The 20,038-nt window shown below is 36.8% G+C and overlaps 1 protein-coding gene across 1 annotated transcript in view; it reads left to right on the forward strand.

Moving 5' to 3' along the window:
- Positions 1–5,631: 5,631 nt before the first annotated feature.
- The window catches only part of LRAT (lecithin retinol acyltransferase), a 45,540-nt gene continuing 31,133 nt past the window's right edge, over positions 5,632–20,038 (forward strand). The window contains exons 1-2 of the mRNA XM_077846459.1: positions 5,632–5,762; positions 5,999–6,110. The gene's annotated coding sequence lies outside the window, so the exon portion shown is untranslated. The remainder of the gene's footprint in view (positions 5,763–5,998; positions 6,111–20,038) is intronic.

The raw sequence follows: 20,038 nt of genomic DNA on the forward strand, positions 1-20,038 counted from the left end.
GGAAACCAATGTCCTTGTCTTACAGAGCTACCATTCTTTATGAAAAGTATGGTTCTAAGAAGGGTACAACTATTTCTGCTGTTCAAATCACCAAAGATCCCAAAGTTTGATAGCATGCTGTGTTGTTGAAGGTATCTTGAGACAGGCACTTTTATACCTTGAAAGGAGGAGTATGAACTGGTGCAACTGTTACAGAGAGCATCCTCAAATTTTTTCTTCAAGATCTGCTCTAGAATGTTTTAATGCTCTAGAATTTTTAAAAGAGATTCTTTTCTCTTTTGAGATAATTTATTCTTTAATATTACTTTCTAGTAGGTTTAAAGTTTTGCCTCTCATACTTAAATCCTTACTCCAATCTGAATTTCTTCAGTGCATTTCCAATAATGATTTGTAATTTTTTTCCATAATTAAACATATTGACATAATAGTGTTTTCTTTTTTCATGGTCTGTTAAGGTCATATTAGAGTGATAACATTAACTCGACCTTATGTTCTTGAAATAAATCCAACTTGATCATGGTGTACATTGCTCAATTTAGTTTGTGAATATTTTCTTTTTGATTTTTGTATCTGTTCATAAGGGAGATTTATCTAAAACTTTCCTTGGTTTTGGTATCAAATAATTATTTTTTGTAATATCAAATTATTTTAGCTTACTGAAATTAATTGTGGTGTGTTCTCTTTTTTCTATCTTCTAGTAGAAGATAAAATTACTTTTTCTTTTCACAGAACTTGCCTTATAAAATTTGTATCTGGTGCCTTTTTTTTTTTTTTTAAGATTTTGTTAATTTCAGAGAGACAGAGAGAGACAGAGAGCACAAGCATGAATAGGAGGAGGGAGAAGGAAAAGCAGACTCCCCAATGAGCAGGGAGCCCAAGTGGGGCTTGATTCCAGGGCCCTGGGATCATGACCTGAGCAGAAGGTAAAACTTAACTGAGCCATCCACTTGCCCCATACCTGGTGCTTTCTATAAGAGAGAAAACTTTACTGACTCAATTTCTATAATGGTTACAGGGCTATTACTCAGTTTTTAAATTTTTTTCTTGAATTAGTTTTTCTAGTTCTATTTGTCTAGCAATTTGTTTTATTTTTTCAAATTTACTACCAGAAGTGAATAATAACATAATCATTTTATATTTTAATCTCTTTTGCATCTGAAGTAGTGCCCCCTTTTCATTGTGATTTTTATTTATCCTTTCTGCTTTTTTGCCATGATCTAACCTTGCTAAAGTTTTCTCATTTTTGTTACTCATTTGAAGACCAATAACTAGTTTCTTATTTACTCTACTGTATATTTACTTTTTATTTCATTAATTTCTTCTTTTGCCTTTATTACCTCTTCTTTCTTTGTGTCTGTTTTGCTGATCTTTTCCTAACTTCTAATGCTGAGTGCTTTGCTCATTAATTTTGAATCTTTTTGAATTAAGGTTATATACCTAAGCGCCATAATACCAACATTCTGCGTGCTTTGAAATTTCGTTTTTAGTACTTTTAAAAAATTACTTTATGCTCCCTTTTTACTCATGACTTATTTAGATATTTAGTATACTTTAAAATTTTCCAAATATATATGGTTTTCTACTTCATTTTGTTATTCTAACCTAATTATATTATGACAAGGGAATAATAAACAATACTGGGATTTTTGGAAATTTGTTGAGATTGACTTTATAGCTTAGTATATGGTTAGCCTCCTAGATTTTTCTGATATGCTTGAAAACAATGTGTATTCTCTTAGCTTGAGCTGTTGTTTGCTAAGACACTGTATTACAATATCATGCCATAATGCTAGTTTCTCCTTTTCTCCTTTCTTATCTTCTTTTCGGTTACCTGAATGTTTTTATTTACTTTTTTGGTAAACTTAATCTTTCATTTATTCTCATTGCCATTTTGAAACTTACACACCTATCTTTTTATGATTATTTCTAGAAATTTAACGTACATCTAACAAGTGAGAATTAATCTAAATCTTCACCTTTCTTACAATATAAGGACCCTACAATGCCTTAATTCCAGTCACCTTTCCTGAAATATTTAGGTGACCAACTAATCTTTGACAAAGCGGCAAAGACAATTCAATGGAGAAAAGATCATCTTTCCAATAAATGGTGCTGGAACACTTGGATATCCACATGCAAAAAACAAAAAAACAAAAAAACAAAAAAAAATGAACTGGACACAGAAGAACGTTATGCCCTCCACAAAAAAATAATACAAAGTAGATTATTGACCTAATTGTAAAATACTAAACTAGAAAACTCCTAGAAGATAGCAGAAGAAAACTTTGATACTTCAGGTATGGTGATGACTTTTTAGAAACAACACCAAAGGCACAGTCCATGAAATAAATAATCAAGAAGCTGTGCTTAAAAATTTCTGTTCTGCTAAAGACACTGTCAAGATAATCAGAAGATAAGCTATGGACTGAGAGAAAATATTTGCAAAAAAACCGTGTCTGATAAGATTGTTATCTAAAATATACAATGAGCTATTAAAACTCAACAATAATAAAGCAAACAACCCAATTAAAATATGACCAAAAGACCTTAAAAGACAGCTCACCAAAGAAAATAAACAAATGACAAGTGAGCATACGAAAAGATGCTCAATATTATGTCATTAGAGAGATGTGAATTAAAACAATGAGATGCCACAACACACCTCTTATTTAGAATGGCCAAAACCCAGAATTGACAACAGTAAATGCTGGTGAGGATGTCTGCAACATCCTCTTTTTCATTTCAGGTGGGAATGAAAAATGGTCCAGCCACTTTGGAAAATATTTTGGCAGTTTCTTACAAACTGAATGTACTCTTACCATATGATTCAACAATTCTGTTTTTTTTGGTACTTACCCAAATGAGTTGAAAACTTATGTCCATATAATATCCTACACATAGGTATTTACAGTAGCTTTTATTCATAGATGCCAAAACTTGGAAGCAACCAAGATGTCCTTCAATAGGTGAATAGATAAACTGTGGTACATCAAACAATGAAATAGTATTCAGTGCAAAAAAGAACTAACAAGCCATTAAAAGACACGCAGGAACCTTAAATGCATATTACTATTTGAAAGCAGCTACATACTGAAAGAACTACATACCATATGATTCCAAGCTATGACATTTGGCAAAGGCAAAACTCTGAGACGGTTAAAATATCAATGGTTTCTAAGGCTTCAAGGTGGGGTGGGGGAGGTGGTGGTAGGGATGAATTGTGAAGCACAGAGAATTTTTAGGGCAATAAGATTATTCTGTATAATACTATAATGGTAGATACATGTTATTATACATTTGTCCAAAGCCCTAAAATGCACACACCAGGAGTGAAACCTAACATGAACTATGAATTTTGGTGATAATGATGTTTAATGTAGGTTTGAAGATGCTACCAAATGTACCACTATAGTACAGGATATTGATAGTGGGGAAGGCTCTGTGTGTGTGTGTGTGTGTGTGTGTGTGTGTGTGTGTGTGTGTGTGTGTTGGGGGAGTGTAAAGGATATATAGAAGCTCTCTGGTTTTCTTGCTGAATTTTACTGTGAACCTAAAAGTGCCTAAAGAATAAAGTCTTAAAAAAGGAATGTATTTCTCCCCTATGTCTGAAAAGTAATTTTATGAGGAGTTACTATAGGCCAAAATTGTAGCACTTGTTTATTCCACTATTTTTGCTGAAAAATCGCCTGTCAGTTTGGCAGTCCTTCGATGATAATGCCTCTTCTCTTTTTGGCTTCTTTTTGTCTTTGGTTTTCTAAAATTTCACCATGTTATGTCTAGGTATCCATCCATTCCTTCTTATCTTGTTTGGGATTCATTGGATTTCTTGTATCAGAGAATTTGTTCTTTTTTTCTTTTTCCAGATATAATAAATAATTACTTTCCTGTCTGCATAATTTCTTTCCCCTTTCCACTTTCTTCTTTGACTCCAAGTAGAAGTTTTGAGATTCTTACTCTTCCCCAAAATAACCTGCTTTCAGTCACTTCATCTTTATGAAAAGCCATAGAATAAATATATTCTGTGGAGGAGTTTCTGGACTTCCTCTTATAATTCATCTAGACCATGACCTTCCTGAATTGTCCTCTGTTGTGAAAAGATAATTTCTTAGAGTTTAAAAAAATACAATAACACAATATAATGTCTTACATTGGTGAATTCATTGATGGTACTCATGGCAACTTGATTTTTAGCAATACAGCCAAACCCTCAATTATCTGTAATATCATTGAAACTTGAAATGACCCACTCCTGTTGGTCATGGAAAAAGATAGAACGTTCCATGATGACAAAAGAATAGCTAGTGTCACCCATCAATGCCATCTGCAGATTTTTTATATAGTTACTGGGAATTTGGGCCATCGCAAACTGATAAAGAGTTTCTAGGACTGCCACTATACGGCATGAGAATAAAGTTAATTTGTAAAAGAAATTTACAACTCACATTTATCATTTGATTTTTAAAAGCCTCCTTTTCACTCATTAATAAAGACACAAGATGACTAATCTTCTAGTCACAGGCCCGTGAAGTCATAAAAAGTAGGAAAATGGGTAAGTTGATTCATAGTTAGTGAAAGTCCCCCTCTGGAAATATTTGAAAGATTGTTTATCAGAATACATATTCAAATGATTATGCTTTGGTGTATTTCCTAACATTTGGAAGGAACATATGCTGAAACAGAACCTGCAGGTAATTACGTGGGAATGGCATTCAGTAGGACTGCATCCATTTTTGCCAGATTACCTTGTAAAATGAGTGAAACCTGCTTTTGCCAGAGGTCTCAGTTTTGCCAAGAACTTGCAAGAGCAGGGAGCATGAACAAGCTGTGAACCCTCTGTATATTAAAAAACAGTGGCAAAGTGCAGTCAGTTACTTTTGCCTTTGTAACCTTGAGCAAGAAAAACTAATCAGCAGTTTTAAGCAAGCTGGACAGGATGGGAGGAGAGTGAGGGTGCCATTTGTTTCCGTGGAACATCTTGAAGATAAAATCCTGGAATGTATACAGAATACCATTACAGCTGATATTTATTGCCTACCTACTCTGTGCAGCTTGGTTCCAGTTCTCATAGCCCTTGCATTGGTCACAAAAACAATCGAGAGTAATTGCAAAGGCAGCCTTGGAAAACAACAAATGAGTAAAGATTCTTAAGTTTAATATAACATTTACTGAGGGCCTGTATGTTGCAGACACTCACTGTGTTCCACATTAGGAACAAAGAAGGAAAAGACATGGCTCCACCCTCATGTAATCATATAAATTAATGCAGTCATATAAATCAATTTAAGACCTGCTATGCCAGATTTCCTGTCACATCCTGAGTTGGCTGTGCATTGGTATATGTGCCAGACTTACCACACCTTGATTAAAAAAAAAATGAAGCTGACATTGCTTTTGACACAGAAAGCTCCTTTGTGAGGTCCTGACACTTGGGAAGAGGTGTGCCTCACACCTGATTCAGTTCTCAGAGACAGGGAGAGGAAGTTGGAAATGTTCTTCCAGGGAGACTGTACTGATGAGGCAGCCATCAGTCATCAATCCACAAGAAACAAAGAGTCTTTGTTTTTTTTTGTTTTTTTTTTTTAACAAAGAGTCTTTGATTTCAGTGTCAGCTACAAGGCCATACTTGTTCATGCTTCTTCAACGTCGTCTGCTCAGACTACCAGATAGAGTTCATTGCCACTCTCTCCTTGCCAGCAGTAAGCAGAAGCAGGAACTCTTGCAAGAGAAATGTTTGCCCAGAGCAGAGGAGAAGCTGGAAGAAGGTTATATAGTTTTTGTTCTTGTTTTTTTGTTTTGTTTTGTTTCATTTTACTAAGGACTGACATTTTACTAAGGACTGTATGCTCCATGTAGTTCCATAAAAACTTCAAAAACAGAGCTTCTAAGGTGGAAATAAAGAACTGACCAATTAGTCTTCCAGTTAAACTAAATTCTAAGTACAGGCTCTTATTCATAAAATCTTTTTTTACTCATTTCCTGACTTAAAAATGTTTTTCAGGTGGCTGTCCACATTAATGAAGAACATGTTGAAATCTCTCACAAAGATCTCACTTTTACACTGGACACATTGGCTTCACCAAATTTACCCAAGATAGATGATGACCTAAAAGGTATGTTTATTTTCTCTATCTGATATTTTCTGCCAAAGCTGCTGGTCTTTCTATTTCATCACTTATTCTTTCTTTTTGCTATCTATAAAGATGACATGACAAGTGTGTAGGACATTTTGGCTATAAGTACTAATGTGGTTTTTTTGAGGTCGGTCCATGGAAATACCTGGATGTGACATACAGCGCAGGGCCGAGGCGGGGTAGATCATGAAAAATACTGCCTATAATTGTCTCCCCCTTATCTGTGGGGTCTATGTCCCAACATTCCCAGTGGATGGCTGAAATTGAATAGTCTGAACCCTTTTATGTACTATGTTTTTTCGATACATACATAAGTATGATAAAGTTTAACTTATGAATTAGGCACAGTAAGAGATAAATAAAGACGATAATAAAATAGAACAATTATAACACTATATTGTAATAAGTTATGTGAATGTAGTCTCAAAAATCTTACTGTACTCTACTCACCCTTGTGATGATGTGAGATGATACAACCTACGTGATGAGATGAAATGAGGTGAATAACATAGGTGTTGTGAAATAGCATCAGGTACTATTGACCTTCTGAAGATAGGTCAGAAGGAGAATCATCTGCTGCTGGATGAGGAGGTTGACTGCAAGTAACTTAAACCATGGAAAGGGAAACCAGGGGTAAAGGGGGGACTACTGGGAACTGAGGTTCATGGAGAAAATGGTGAGCCTATGATTCCACTTGGTCTCTTTTCTTACGTAATGAGAGGATCCAAGCACATGTAAAGGTTATTGTTGCAAAAATCAAGAATATGCTCACACAAGTGGAAGGCTGGAGAAACAACTGTTGAGAAAAATGATCTTATCCTAGGTAGGGGAGATCTAAACTCTAGAGAAGGTAGGTAGGAAGAGTACACTAAAGATAGTTATTGTCATGGAAAACAATCATGAATATTTGAATCAGAAAGAGAGGGACAGCTTTGGAAAGCTCTCAGCCTTTTAGAGATTTAGTTTCTGGAAACCAAACTAAAAGCTCAAGTCTACTCTGACTTGTTATGCTCCTTTCTACTTTTGGAGCAGCTTCCAACATTTTATCCTTTGCACTTTCAAATGTTGTGAAATAACTCCAAGAAGGCCTTTTGGGTGAAGGTTTTCTTTTAGCTGGCATCATTTCCTCTGGGACATCTCCATCTTTCAGGCACAATCACTTTCTCCATTTATGATGATGTTTGCCTTCACTCATTTCCTCTGACTACATATATATCCACAGTGTCAACTTTCCCACCATTGATTCTCTCTTCTGAAATTCCATTTACAGTTGATTCTGTTTTACTTCCACTGTTGTTGCTTAGGGTTTCTCTACCACACTTTCATCTCTCTTGGCCAATTCTCTGAAGAATCGATTTTTGCAAAATGTCATGGGAGTTAAGGAGGCAGTACAACTACACACTTTGCCGTGTGTGTATGAAAGCAATACTAATTATTCAATTATACCCAGTTGACACATTGCGGTACCTGAAATTAGAACTGTGCTGTTGGGGAGCTGATGTTAATCACCCAAATCTTGGAACCAAATTTTGTGTATATTGGAAATGTGCATAGTGAGGACTGCCTACATATTCAAAGGGTTTACTTAGAACTGTCCATATGCTACTGGGCCCAAATTTAATTTTTGTATGTTTAAGGACAATTCAAAATTGAAGATTCCCCCCCCACACACACTTATTGGAATGGTTTTCTTACTAATTCATTTTGAGGAGGTCTCACTGGTTGTACTTATTCTCTACCTTTGTCTTGGTGAGCTGTACTGCATGATTCCTTGCATTAAATTAAATGCTGTTTGACCTTAGTGAGTATCTATAAGATTTTGGTTTCCCATGAAAATGAGATATGGATTTAGAGTCTAAACAAAAGTGTTATTATTTCCACAACATCAGCACAAAAAGAAAAACAAATATTCTGCTGCCCACTTGATAATTGAGGCTGTAGATATTTAACTTTATAGCAATTATACAGGTATGCTTATTTAGAATGACATGAATATCTTATTAAAAAGAAACAACAGGGGATCCCTGGGTGGCTCAGCGGTTTAGTGCGCCTGCCTTCTGCCCAGGGTGTGATCCTGGGGTCCCAGGATCAAATCCCACATCAGGCTCCCCGCATGGAGCCTGCTTCTCCCTCTGCCTGTGCTTCTTTCATTCTCTCTCTCTCTCTCTCTCTCTCGAATAAATAAATAAAATCTTTAAAAAGAAAGAAAGAAAGAAAGAAAGAAAGAAAGAAAGAAAGAAAGAAAGAAAGAAAGAAACAGGCCCAGTCCAAAACCTTTGGGTTGCAGTAAAAGTGGTCATAAGAGGAAAGTATATAGTAATACAGGCCCACCTCAAGAAGCAAGAAAAGTCTCAAATGCACAACCTAACCTTACACCTAAAGAAGCTAGAAGAAGAAAAAGAAGAAGAAGAAGCTAGAGAGGAACAGCAAATAAAGCCTAAAGCCAGCAGAAAAAAAAGGAAATAATAAAGATTAGGGCAGAAATAAATGATATAGAAACAAAAAGCACAGTAGAATAGATCAGTGAAACTAGGAACTAGTTCTTTGAAAGAATTAATAAAACTGATAAACCCATAGCCAGTATTATCAAAAAGAAAAGGAAAAAGAACCCAAGGAAATAAAATCACAAATGAAAGAGATCACAATCAACACCACAGAAACACAATTATATGAATATTATGAAAAATCATGTGCCAAAAAAAAAAAAAAGAGAAATCATGTGCCAACAAATTAGGCAATATGTAAGAAGTAGAAAAATTCCTAGAAACACATAAACTACCAAATCTGAAATGTCCATGGACTGATGAATGGATAAAGACGATGTGGCATACGCGCGCACGCACACACACACACACATAGGAATATTACTCAGCCATCAAAAAGATTGAAATCGGGATCCCTGGGTGGCGCAGCGGTTTAGCGCCTGCCTTTGGCCCAGGGCGCGATCCTGGAGACTCGGGATCGATTCCTACGTCGGGCTCCCGGTGCATGGAGCCTGCTTCTCTCTGCCTGTGTCTCTGCCTCTCTTTCTCTCTCTGTGACTATCATAAATAAATAAAAATTAAAAAAATATATATTTAAAAAAGATTGAAATCTTGCCCTTCACAATGATGTGGATGGAACTAGAATGTATTATGAGAAGCAAAATAAGTCAGTCAGAAAAAAACAAATGCTATAGGATTTCACTCATGTGAAATTTAAGAAACAAAACAGAAGAACATAGTGGAAGAAAGACAGAAAAAAAGAGAAGGAGGCAAACCATGAGAGACTCTTTTTTTTTTTTTTTTTAATTTTATTTATGATAGGCACGCAGTGAGAGAGAGAGAGGCAGAGACACAGGCAGAGGGAGAAGCAGGCTCCATGCACCGGGAGCCCGACGCGGGATTCGATCCCGGGTCTCCAGGATCACGCCCTGGGCCAAAGGCAGGCGCCAAACCGCTGCGCCACCCAGGGATCCCACCATGAGAGACTCTTAACTATAAAGAACAAACTGAGGGTTTTTGGAGGGGAGATGGGTGGGGATGATGGGCTAAATGGGTGGTGGATGTTAAGGAGGGAGGGCATTTGTGATGAGCCCTGGGTGTTATATATAAGTGATAAGTCACTAAATTCTACTCCTGTAGCAATATTATACTGTATGCTAACTAACTAGAATTTTTTTTAAAGATTTTATTTATTTATTTGTGAGAGGCAGAGAGAGAGAGAGAGTGGCAGAGACACGGGCACAGGGAGAAGCAGGCTCCATGCAGGGAGCCTGATGTGGGACTCGATCCCGGGACTCCAGGATCACGTCCTGGGCCAAACAAAGGCAGGTGCTAAACCGCTGAGCCACCCAGGGATCCCCAACTAACTAGAATTTAAATAAATACTTGAAACAAAACAAAACAAAACAAAACAAACCCAGAATCATAAAAACTACGTAGCAGCACAGACACTCATGACGACAGAGAAGAGAAAACACTGAGACTACGGGGGTGTCTAGCTCAGCTTTAGTCCCTGGCAGGACTCTGAAAAGTGAGAGACTGCAAAGCCTCCCTTGAAGTTAGCACTTAAAGGACTCAAATCCATTTTGAGTCAGGGTGCATTTTGCATTTGTGGAGACCTGATGCAAGAACACATCCTTCCAAGGCAATTGAGTTAGGACCAAAGCCATAGGGACACACATAGAAGTCAACCAGCAGAGCTTGGAGAGGGGAAGGACAGCAGAAATCCAGAGCGAGTCTCACAGAGACTTCCCTCTTCCCAGGGCTAAGATTCTTACTTTTTCTATAAAAATGTTGGTGTTTAAAAAAAGGAACAATAGGAGACAGGTGACTCAGTGGTTGAACGTCTGCCTTCAGCTCAGCGCATGATTCTGGGATCTGGGATCGAGTCCCACATCTGGCTCCCTGTGGGGAGCCTGCTTCTCCCTCTGCCTGTGTCTCTGCCTCTCTCTCTCTCTCTGCATCTTTCATGAATAAATAAATATATCTTTAAAAAGTAAGTAAATAAAATAAAAATAAAAATAATTAAAAAAGGAACACTAGGCCCAAAATGGAGTCACTGTTGCTAAGCCCCACTAAGACTTAATACCTAACCTAATTGGAGTTTCAGCCTTTCCCAGGAGTGGAATCTTGAACCAGTCACTCTAGAAATTCCTGATCAGCACTAGTGAGGTAATCTTGATAAGACCTCTGCCTTCCTCAAAAGGAAAGTAACCTGCCTGAAATAATCCATTCTTTTAACTGCCTTGTCCTACCTTCTTTCTGCCTGTAAAATCTTCCATTTTGTACAGCCCCTCAGAGCTCCTTTCTTGCTAGATGGAAGGCTGTTCAATTCATGATTCACTGAATAAAGCCAATTAGATCTTCAAATTTGCTTAGTTGATTTTTTTTAACAACTCAACTAACATTGCCACCTACTGATTTTTGTTACTAATTTTACATAAAAATTGGAATTTTTAAAATCAAAACATATAGTTATGCCTCATGAGTGTTAAGTGTTCTTAGGGGTCCAAAGAAACACATAGTATATCTGACCTAGAGTGCTATGATTCCTCCAAAATAGGACTAATTTTGACCAAGTAAGCTTTTCTATGTAACTTCCATGTCAGAATAACCACATTCATATGACATGTTTTAGTTTTTTTGTATACCTTTTCAATTTTCTTCCATTGGTAGATCTACCAAGTGGCTCGCTAACATATCACTTAGAAGGTCTGGCCTATTACAAGTTGGGACAATCTCTGCAAAGATAGGTGTTTTTGTTCATAAAAGCCATTTTTCATGTCTCTAAACTTGATCCAGTCATTTAGTCACTTTTCACTTGCATTTAAACCTTAAAATAAGGTTTTCTTCTACTGTATCGATTAAGTTATATTAGATTTTTCAATGTCATGTAGCTTTTACTCATTGATATAACAAAACTGTGTGCTTCAAATAAGCTGTCACTCTCAATATAATAATTTTCGCAAAAATTACATATTTTAAAATGTTGTTGGGGCCAGAATAATCCACTCATGTTTTATAGTATTATAATGCATATATTCTATTAATTAGCCTTTTGTCAAGTGCTCCCTTTCAATCTTCTTTTCCCTAATGTTCTCTAAATAGTATAATACTTCGTTATTATCACCATATTTCTGTTTTTCCTTACTCATATATATTTCCTTTATTTATTTATTTTTAAAGAATATCTCTTCACTTGCAAAATTCTTTTCTACTTTTTTCCTCTCCAAAAATTGCTGGGTCCTTTCTTTCTCTGTAGAATAATTTTCCTGGTTCTTTTCCTTGTAACCGAATGGAATGCCATTGACCCATCTCTTTACTGACATCCTATGAATAATTGAATATTTTTCAGTAAATGCCTTTAAGTAGACTATAAAATCATGGTCGTTTAGTAGAACTAATATATAAAAGTCAGAGCAGACGTAAATCTCTATTGTCAAGTGAGTTTGTAATGCAAGTGTGCACATTCCTGTTAAAGATGTCTGTATCTGAAATCTTACAATGACTCCATTGACACTTTGTCTATACTTAGCAGAAGAGTTTACATTCTCAGAAGAAATGGAGTCATTTATATCATTTATATATGCCATTTTTTACTTAAAAGATATTTAGCACTTTCCATTCCCTAGAACATCCGTTGTGGACAGGAATCGAACAGTGAGCATGTTAGCCCATGACCTCTGAAATGCATAATCTTTTAAAGTTAGTATCCTAGTGATCCTTCTTTTGATTTTACATTAATTTTACATCCATCTTTTGTCCTCTCTTTGCAAGATGCAATTATATGACATATACCAGTTTCAAAAATGAAAGGAATGAAACAAATTTTCTTAGAATTTCTTAATGCTGCTTGAGATAATCAAGGTAGAGTTGCTAGATAAAATATGGAATGCCTTGTTAAATTTGAATTTCAGATAAGCAGTAAATAATTTTTAATATAAATGCGTACCATGCAATATTAGTTATGGCCTAAATTAGACATGCATAAACATGGCAAACTAAACTAGGTTAAATAAATTAGAAAAACACTGGAAATGGCCAAAGTAGTGAGAATGACATTCACCACCAGGTGATTCACTTTGATGACAACAGTTTGTCCACTGTATCCCTCATACCCTCTATCACTCCCATCCCCACCCACTACATGATATCCTCACAGAATCAGATTAAGATACTTCAAATTAATTAGTCATCTTGATCAATCTTTAACATGTGTGTTTATTAGTGTGATAATTAGTATACAAATAGGCATCATAGCATGACCTCCTCTCTACTACCTATACTTAAAAATATTTCTAACTGCTCAAGCACTCAAGATTACTTCCAACATATTCTGCATAAAGAACAACTGGAAAGGGAATTCAGTAAGTAATAAGGTATGATCAAATTTAAGTGATTGGATTACCATGTTTGTATCTGGGGCTTATAAGTAGTTAAGGATATTAATTTGGAACTAGCAGATCAATGGTTTTTATTCTGATTCTAGGACCTTTATCTCTTGCCCTCATTATAGGAGTTACCAGAAAAGAAGCAGAATACATGATTGTCATTTTTCAAAATAAACCAATAGTTTTACTAAATTAGTACTCTTTGTACACTTGTTAAACTGATTTGGAGCATCCAGAGGTCAATATGAGACCCAGTGATATAGGCTAAATTGAGTAATCCAAACACTAAATCTAGGAGATGGGAGAGAAGCGTAAAACGTGGGCTAGGGAAAAACCTGATAGAAATAGTAGCCTTTTAGATATTGCCTCAGTGTCAAAATCTTTTTTTTTTCTTTTTAAAGATTTTATTTATTTATTTATTTATTTATTTATTTATTTATTTGAGAGACAACAGGAAGAATAACAGAAGGAGAGAGTCAGGAAGATTCGGCACTGAGCAGGGCCCGAAGCTAGGCTTGATCCCATGACCCTGAGATCATGACCTGAACTGAAATCAAGAGTCAGGTGCTTAACCTACTAAGCCATCCAGGAGCCTCCTCAGTGTCAAAAATTGTAATTGAATCACATGCTGGAGAAAGCTTATTAATGAAATGCAAGACTCTTCTAGTTGCTGACTCTAAATAAAATGTAAACGGTCTAATTTTCTTAAAATTAAAGGGTTTTTTAAAAGATTTATTTATTTGAGAGTGAGGAAGAACAAAAGAGATCACAGAGGGTGAGGAAGGGGGAGAAGCAGACTCACTGCCAAGAGAGGAGCCTGACGCAGGGGTCAATCAATCCCAGGACCCTGAGATCATGACTTGAGCCAAAGGCAGACACTTAACCGACTGAGCCATCCAGACACCCCTTAAAATTAAAGAGTTTTTAAAGAGCATAAGAAATATATTCAAAATATGGGATGGTATTTACATTTTAAAACTCTAAATTATATATGTATTTTTGGCATGATTATGTTTCCTTTAAAGATGATTAACATTTTCAATGAAAACTATACATATTTTCTTTTAATCTGTTTTTGTTTCATTGTTATTTACCTCCCATTCATTTTCAGATAGCAAACTTTTAGAAATATACCTTAACAGTCTAAGATCAGAAGGTTGCAATAAATAATTCTATACGTACCACCTCAAATCAACGATCAGAACAATCAATGCTAAAGGCGGTATAATAGATGCTCCTACTAGGATATAAATAATCCTTTCTGTCATTTTTGATTTTGGAATATGTTCCTATTTTGGTTATTTTGGTTCGTTGGTGTTTTATGCCTGCCTAAAAGCAACAGTGAGGTCATACATTATTTTTGGCACTCCTTCACCCCCAAGTAAAGCCATTTGTCACTCCTTCACACTCTGCATGGGTCTTATGAAAAGGCTTGACCTATTTAATTTTATTATTATTCTTTAAATAGGCTCCACGCAGAGCATGGAGCCCAACGTGGAACTTGAACTGAAAACCCTGAGATCAGGACCTGAGCTGTGACCAAGAGTCAGATGCCTAACCAACTGAGCCACCCAGGCGCCCACACTTTTGACCTGTATTAGATGTTTGGATATGTGAGGTCGATAGCTATTAGAGCGTATGTGTGCCACTACACTTTGATAAACAAGTTCAGAAGGTGAGGCATTGCAGATAGAAGGTTTATACAAGAATTCTGAGAAGACAGGCAGGGAGCAAAACCAGACAGATCACCACCAGTGTTTTGAGTGGGAGTGTTTGAAATGGGCTGGCATTGCAACCTGAAGAATGACTCGGGCAAGGCTTAATTGAAGACCATGACCCAGTTGCGTGGGGTCACGGTAGGGTGGAACTCTTAACAGGTTGAAACCCATTGGCTTAGCCTTTCTCAGGGAAGACAGGTCGTGATCAGAGAAGTTAGCAAGGCATACTGAGAATTTCTTAAGGAACATAAGACAGCCAGATAAGCTGAGTTCTAGCTCTGAAATAGCACTACATATCAGTTTCTGTAAATTATTGGGATAAGCTATATTTAACCTGCCTTTTCTCCATCTGGACAGGTACAAGCCTTCCACAGGTAGCTTTGCCACTGTGTCAGTATTTCTAAGACTACCGCAGAGCAGCAGCTGTGTTTTCACACTTCCAAGACCTGAGCCAAGTTTGCGTGGGACGGCAGTGCTCTGCCAGGAGACTTCGGCAGGAGCCCTCTTAGAAGTCCTCTGATTTCCTTTTAGCTTAGCCTCCTTCATGGGACTTACACTCCCTCCCTACCCCTACATTTTGGGCCAAGGGCCAGGCTTATAAAGCCAGGCATTGGGTCAGGGTTTAGACATACATGGCCTATAAAAATGTCTCTGAATCGACAGTAATTAATCTCCTGTGCAACTGTATTTGGCTTTACAATGCTACGAGTGTTTAGCAATTGCTCTTACTGGAACCAGATCTACAGAGATTAGGTTGGGGATGATATAAACATTTTCCGAAAAAAAAAAGAAAAAAAAACATTTTCCGTCAATGGGGGAAGATAACCTAGAAACATTTCTTTTTACTGTCTCCTCGTCAGAGCTTTTTTTTTTTTTTTTTTTTTTAGTTCTTTTTTTCTCGTCGAGCTTTTATAACTACTGACCTCTGATCTAAGGTCCCTAAGTATTCCTGGGGAGAGCTTCATGCTAGTGTGACTTGATTCTGCAGGAGTGGCAGGCTGTCTAAAATCAGCTAAGTTATTCTCAACCCAGGGCATTTAGAAACTAATTGGACTGGGTTTTTGGTTATCACAATGACAGGGGAGCAATTCTGGTATCGAATGGATGGAAGCCAGTGATGCCACCTTCCTACAATGCACACGGATAGTCCTGCGGAACCAAGAATTACCCTACACAAAGTTCCCACAGCACACTCGGGACTGACAATACTTGTAGTGATCTCTAGTTGACTCCCACTTGCATTTCCACTAGTAACTGTCCCAAACTATTTTCTCAAAACCACCCAATTATGCCCTCATTTCATTTTCTTGTTTCCTCAGACTCTTCATTCAACAAAACTTATTCAAAGTCCCTCCCTCTTCCCTTTACTGTTTTCTCTGTGTCCACCCTGTTCTCCTTCCTGCCCTCTCAGAAGAAGGCATCTTTTCATCTCCTTCCCAAGGATAACAACAGATCTACCCAAGGCGCTGGTCCCTCCACCGCCCCCCCATTCCCAACTCTTGTCTCTTGCATCTTTAATGCCTCACCAGTACTTTCCACCCCTTAGAAAAGTACTTGAGTCTTTCACCCCTAAAATATCAAATAAAAGCAAAAACAAAACTCTTAAGCCTACTACTTGCTCCCTCAAATTAACATTCCACTTCATTTCTTCCATGTAGGGCCCAGTATCAATAAACCATTTTAGGTACTCACTGGTACTATTTCTTTACCATCTACTGGCTCCTAAAACTCTCATAATGTGATTTCCACTCCCAATTCTGCTCTCTCCTGAAGGTAATCTCAATGGCAAGTTGCCAGACCACTCACTCTTCAAAATCCTTGGATTTCTTGGCGAAATGGGTTCCTTGATAAATCACTTATTAAAGATCATTCTTCCCCACTTTTCTTCAGTTTGCCATGTGATTGTTCCCAAGAAGAGCAGAACCACACCAGATGTGGTTCTTCATTTTCCTGCATTCCCTTTTAGTATTTCCCTATTTTCCCTATTAGTACATGCTCACGACCCTGGCAGTCCCATCTTTGAGGCTCCTTTTCCTTCTCCCTTTGCCATACGCTGAATGCAGGTGTTGGCCACCCTCTACTTGGTGTCCTTGCCTTCTTCTTAACCAAGTGAATGATCCTTAAATCTACAAACACTCCTAGCCATGACACCACTCTTCAACTTCAGGCCAGACTGCTTGTTACCCGACAGATAATTCCACCTGGCTGATCCACTGCCACTCCCTAAATTTAATAAAATCTAATACATTCTGGTGTGTTTCTCTTATAGCACTTTAAGTTTGGTGATCATTTTTATAGGTGACGGTCTTCACTACTGACCTGGAAATTCCTTGAAGACAAGGATGGTTTCTTCTTTAATTTTGCCCTAAAATCTGGTGCTTCAAAATGTGAATTGGATAGTAAAGAAGTTGATGAGTGAGTGAAGACTTATCATTCCTTAGAAAAGATTGTGTCTTTCATATCTGTGGTCCAGTGCCTGGCCCGGTGCTTCGTGCATAGACAAATATCGTCTGAGTGACTCTGCCTTCTTTTCTTCCAAGCCAGTATCTTCTATTTTCTTTCTTGTCAATGTCAATGATACTAGCATTTTCCTACTTACCCAGGTTGTAAACCTCAATATTCTCTGACCCTCCCAACAGTACCTAATTCCAATAAGTTGCCAAGTCTGGTAAATCTCCCTCAAAGATTTTAAATATTCCCTTTTACAGGCATACCTTGTTTTACTGTGCTATACTTTATTGCACGTAGCAGATATTGCATTTTTTTTTTTTTACAACAAAAGGGTTGTTAGTGGCAGCCCTTGTGTCCAGCAAGTCTCTTGGTGCCATTTTTCTAAGAGCGTTTGCTTACTTTGTGTTTCTCTGTGTCACTTTTTAGTAACTCTTGCAATACTTCAAACTTTTTCATTAATATTATATTTGTTAGGGAACTCTGTAATCCATGATCTTTAATGCTACTGTTGTAATTGTTTTGGGGTATCACACACTGTGCCCATGTAAGACAACAAACTTAATAAATGTTCATGATCATCATTCTCTTTCTTCCTTTCCTTGGGCCTCTCTATTGCCCTTGCCTGAGACACAGCAGTGTTGAAATTAGGCCAGTGAATAACCCCACAATGGCCTCTACATGTTCATGTGAAAGGAAGAATCACCTCTCACTTTAAATCAAAAGCTAGAAATGATTAAGCTTAGTGAGGAAGGCATGTCAAAAACCCAGATAGGCTGAAAGTTAGGCCTCCTGTGCCAGTTAGCCAAGTTGTAAAGGCAAAGGAGAAGTTCTTGGAGGAAATTAAAAGCTCTACCCCAGTGAATACATGAATGATAAGAAAGTGAAACAGTCTAACTGCTGATAAGGATAAAGTCTGAGTGGTCTGGATAGAAGATCAAACCAGCTATAACTTCATTGTTGTCTTATTTTAAGAAAGTACCACAGCCTGACCTTCAACACCCATCAACATCAAGGCAAGACCCTCCACAGGCAAAAACATTCAGACTCACTGGAAGCTACGATGATGGTTAGCATTTTTTAGCCATAAATTATTTTTTAATTAAGGTAGTACATTTTTTTTTTTTTTTTTTTTTTTTGTGGACATAATGCAATTGCATGCTTAATAGTCTACACCTAGTTTAGCAGAGAAAATGGGAAGGGCATTCCAAGCTCAGGAAACAGAGAGAATTTGCAAGTAGGAAATCAGAATATAATGAGTCTGAGGATGGGAGCTTTGGTCAGAAAGTGGAGGGCCGCTTTGCCACACTAAAGAGCTTAGACTTTACCATCCCCAGTAGATAATCTGTGCTTTCCCAACTCCATGTATTGGATCTCACTACTTCTTTCTATCAACCTGCTCTTCTTCCTCTCCATCTTTTCACAACCAAACACTCCTATTGCCCTTATAAATCCTAGCTCCAATTCTTCTTCCCCTATGAACTGTCCTTAATTCTCCCAGGCAGAAACAACCTCTACTTTTACTCTTTAATTCCCTTCTGCTTTGTTTGGCATGTGTCTCTCTACCTTGTATTGATGTTGTTGTAGACACTTTATGGCTCCATCAGCTCCTTGAAGGATAGGGAGTACGTTTTCTTCCCCTATTACGTCCTTACATTCTTTTGTTCTGGGCACTAAGCACATAGCAGATGCTCAATAAATATTTGTGACCCTTGGATCACTTTTTCACAGATTTTTAGTATCACTTTGTTAGCTAGTATTTAGCAGTAAACAAGATATCTTTGTTTTCCAGAACATCTTTTTCAATAAGAAAATATCTTTGGTAAAGGAAAGCATTAAAAGTACTTTTTTTAGTTTTTCAGGACACTTAAAAATACTTTGGATTATTGAATTGTATAATTTGGGGTCTGTCTTTAAATTGGAATTAGAATGAATTTTTGAGAATGGAGAGTAAAAGCTACCGGAGGAAAAGTTAGAAATTTTTATTTAATTTAGGAGAATCATAAGGATTATGTTACAATATGTTATGTACAATTATGTTACATAATTATGTTACAATTATGTCTTCGTTCCTAACGGATTACTTTTTTGTTAATTTTATGCAGGTGGAAAGATTCAGTCAGCAGTTTTTTTACACACATTGTGAATGTCATTTATAAAGTTATTAAATAAAAGCATTTTAGGAAAATTTACATTTTTCAGGTTTCTAATTTTTTTTTAAATTTTGTCTTTAAAAAAGTAAAACAAAACTTTTGCCCCCAAAGAAATTAATGTGCATCATAATGGAAGTATCTAATCAGAAAAAGCAAACCTTATATATTCTATTGCTCTTCAGTTTATTTCAGTGAATATTCAGTGTTTGAATAAAGTAATAAAGTACATTTCCTAAGAATGTAATAGTTCCCTAAATACACAAGTTTACTCTTGTGTCAGTCAGGCATAGTTATAGGTTTATGCCCACATATGTCTTTCCATAGGAGATAGTGATTTTAAAGCCTGCACCACCTAAACCCACCTACACTTTAAATATTTAAGCAGATGTGATATATTCATTGATCTCTAATGATGTTGATAGACCTTCCAGTTCATCCTCACCCTCTCACCCTATCCCCTTTCTTATTTGTAGGACGTTCCTGCATGAAAGTAGAGCCATTTGCGCTAGAGACAAAAATACTGATTACCCTGTATAGTGCTAATTTAGTACTCATTAAAAAATTTCCCTAATCAGTTGCACTAACTAGCACCAATAGCATAGGCTGTTGGACATAAACATTACTCCAATGATTTTTAAATGGTACAGCCATTATCATTATCAGTCTTTGGATGATGGAATCTGTACTTGAAGTACTAAATCCTAGGAAATGTGT

This window comes from Canis aureus, chromosome 13, assembly GCF_053574225.1.
Source record: "Canis aureus isolate CA01 chromosome 13, VMU_Caureus_v.1.0, whole genome shotgun sequence".
Taxonomy (NCBI): Eukaryota; Metazoa; Chordata; class Mammalia; order Carnivora; family Canidae; genus Canis; species Canis aureus.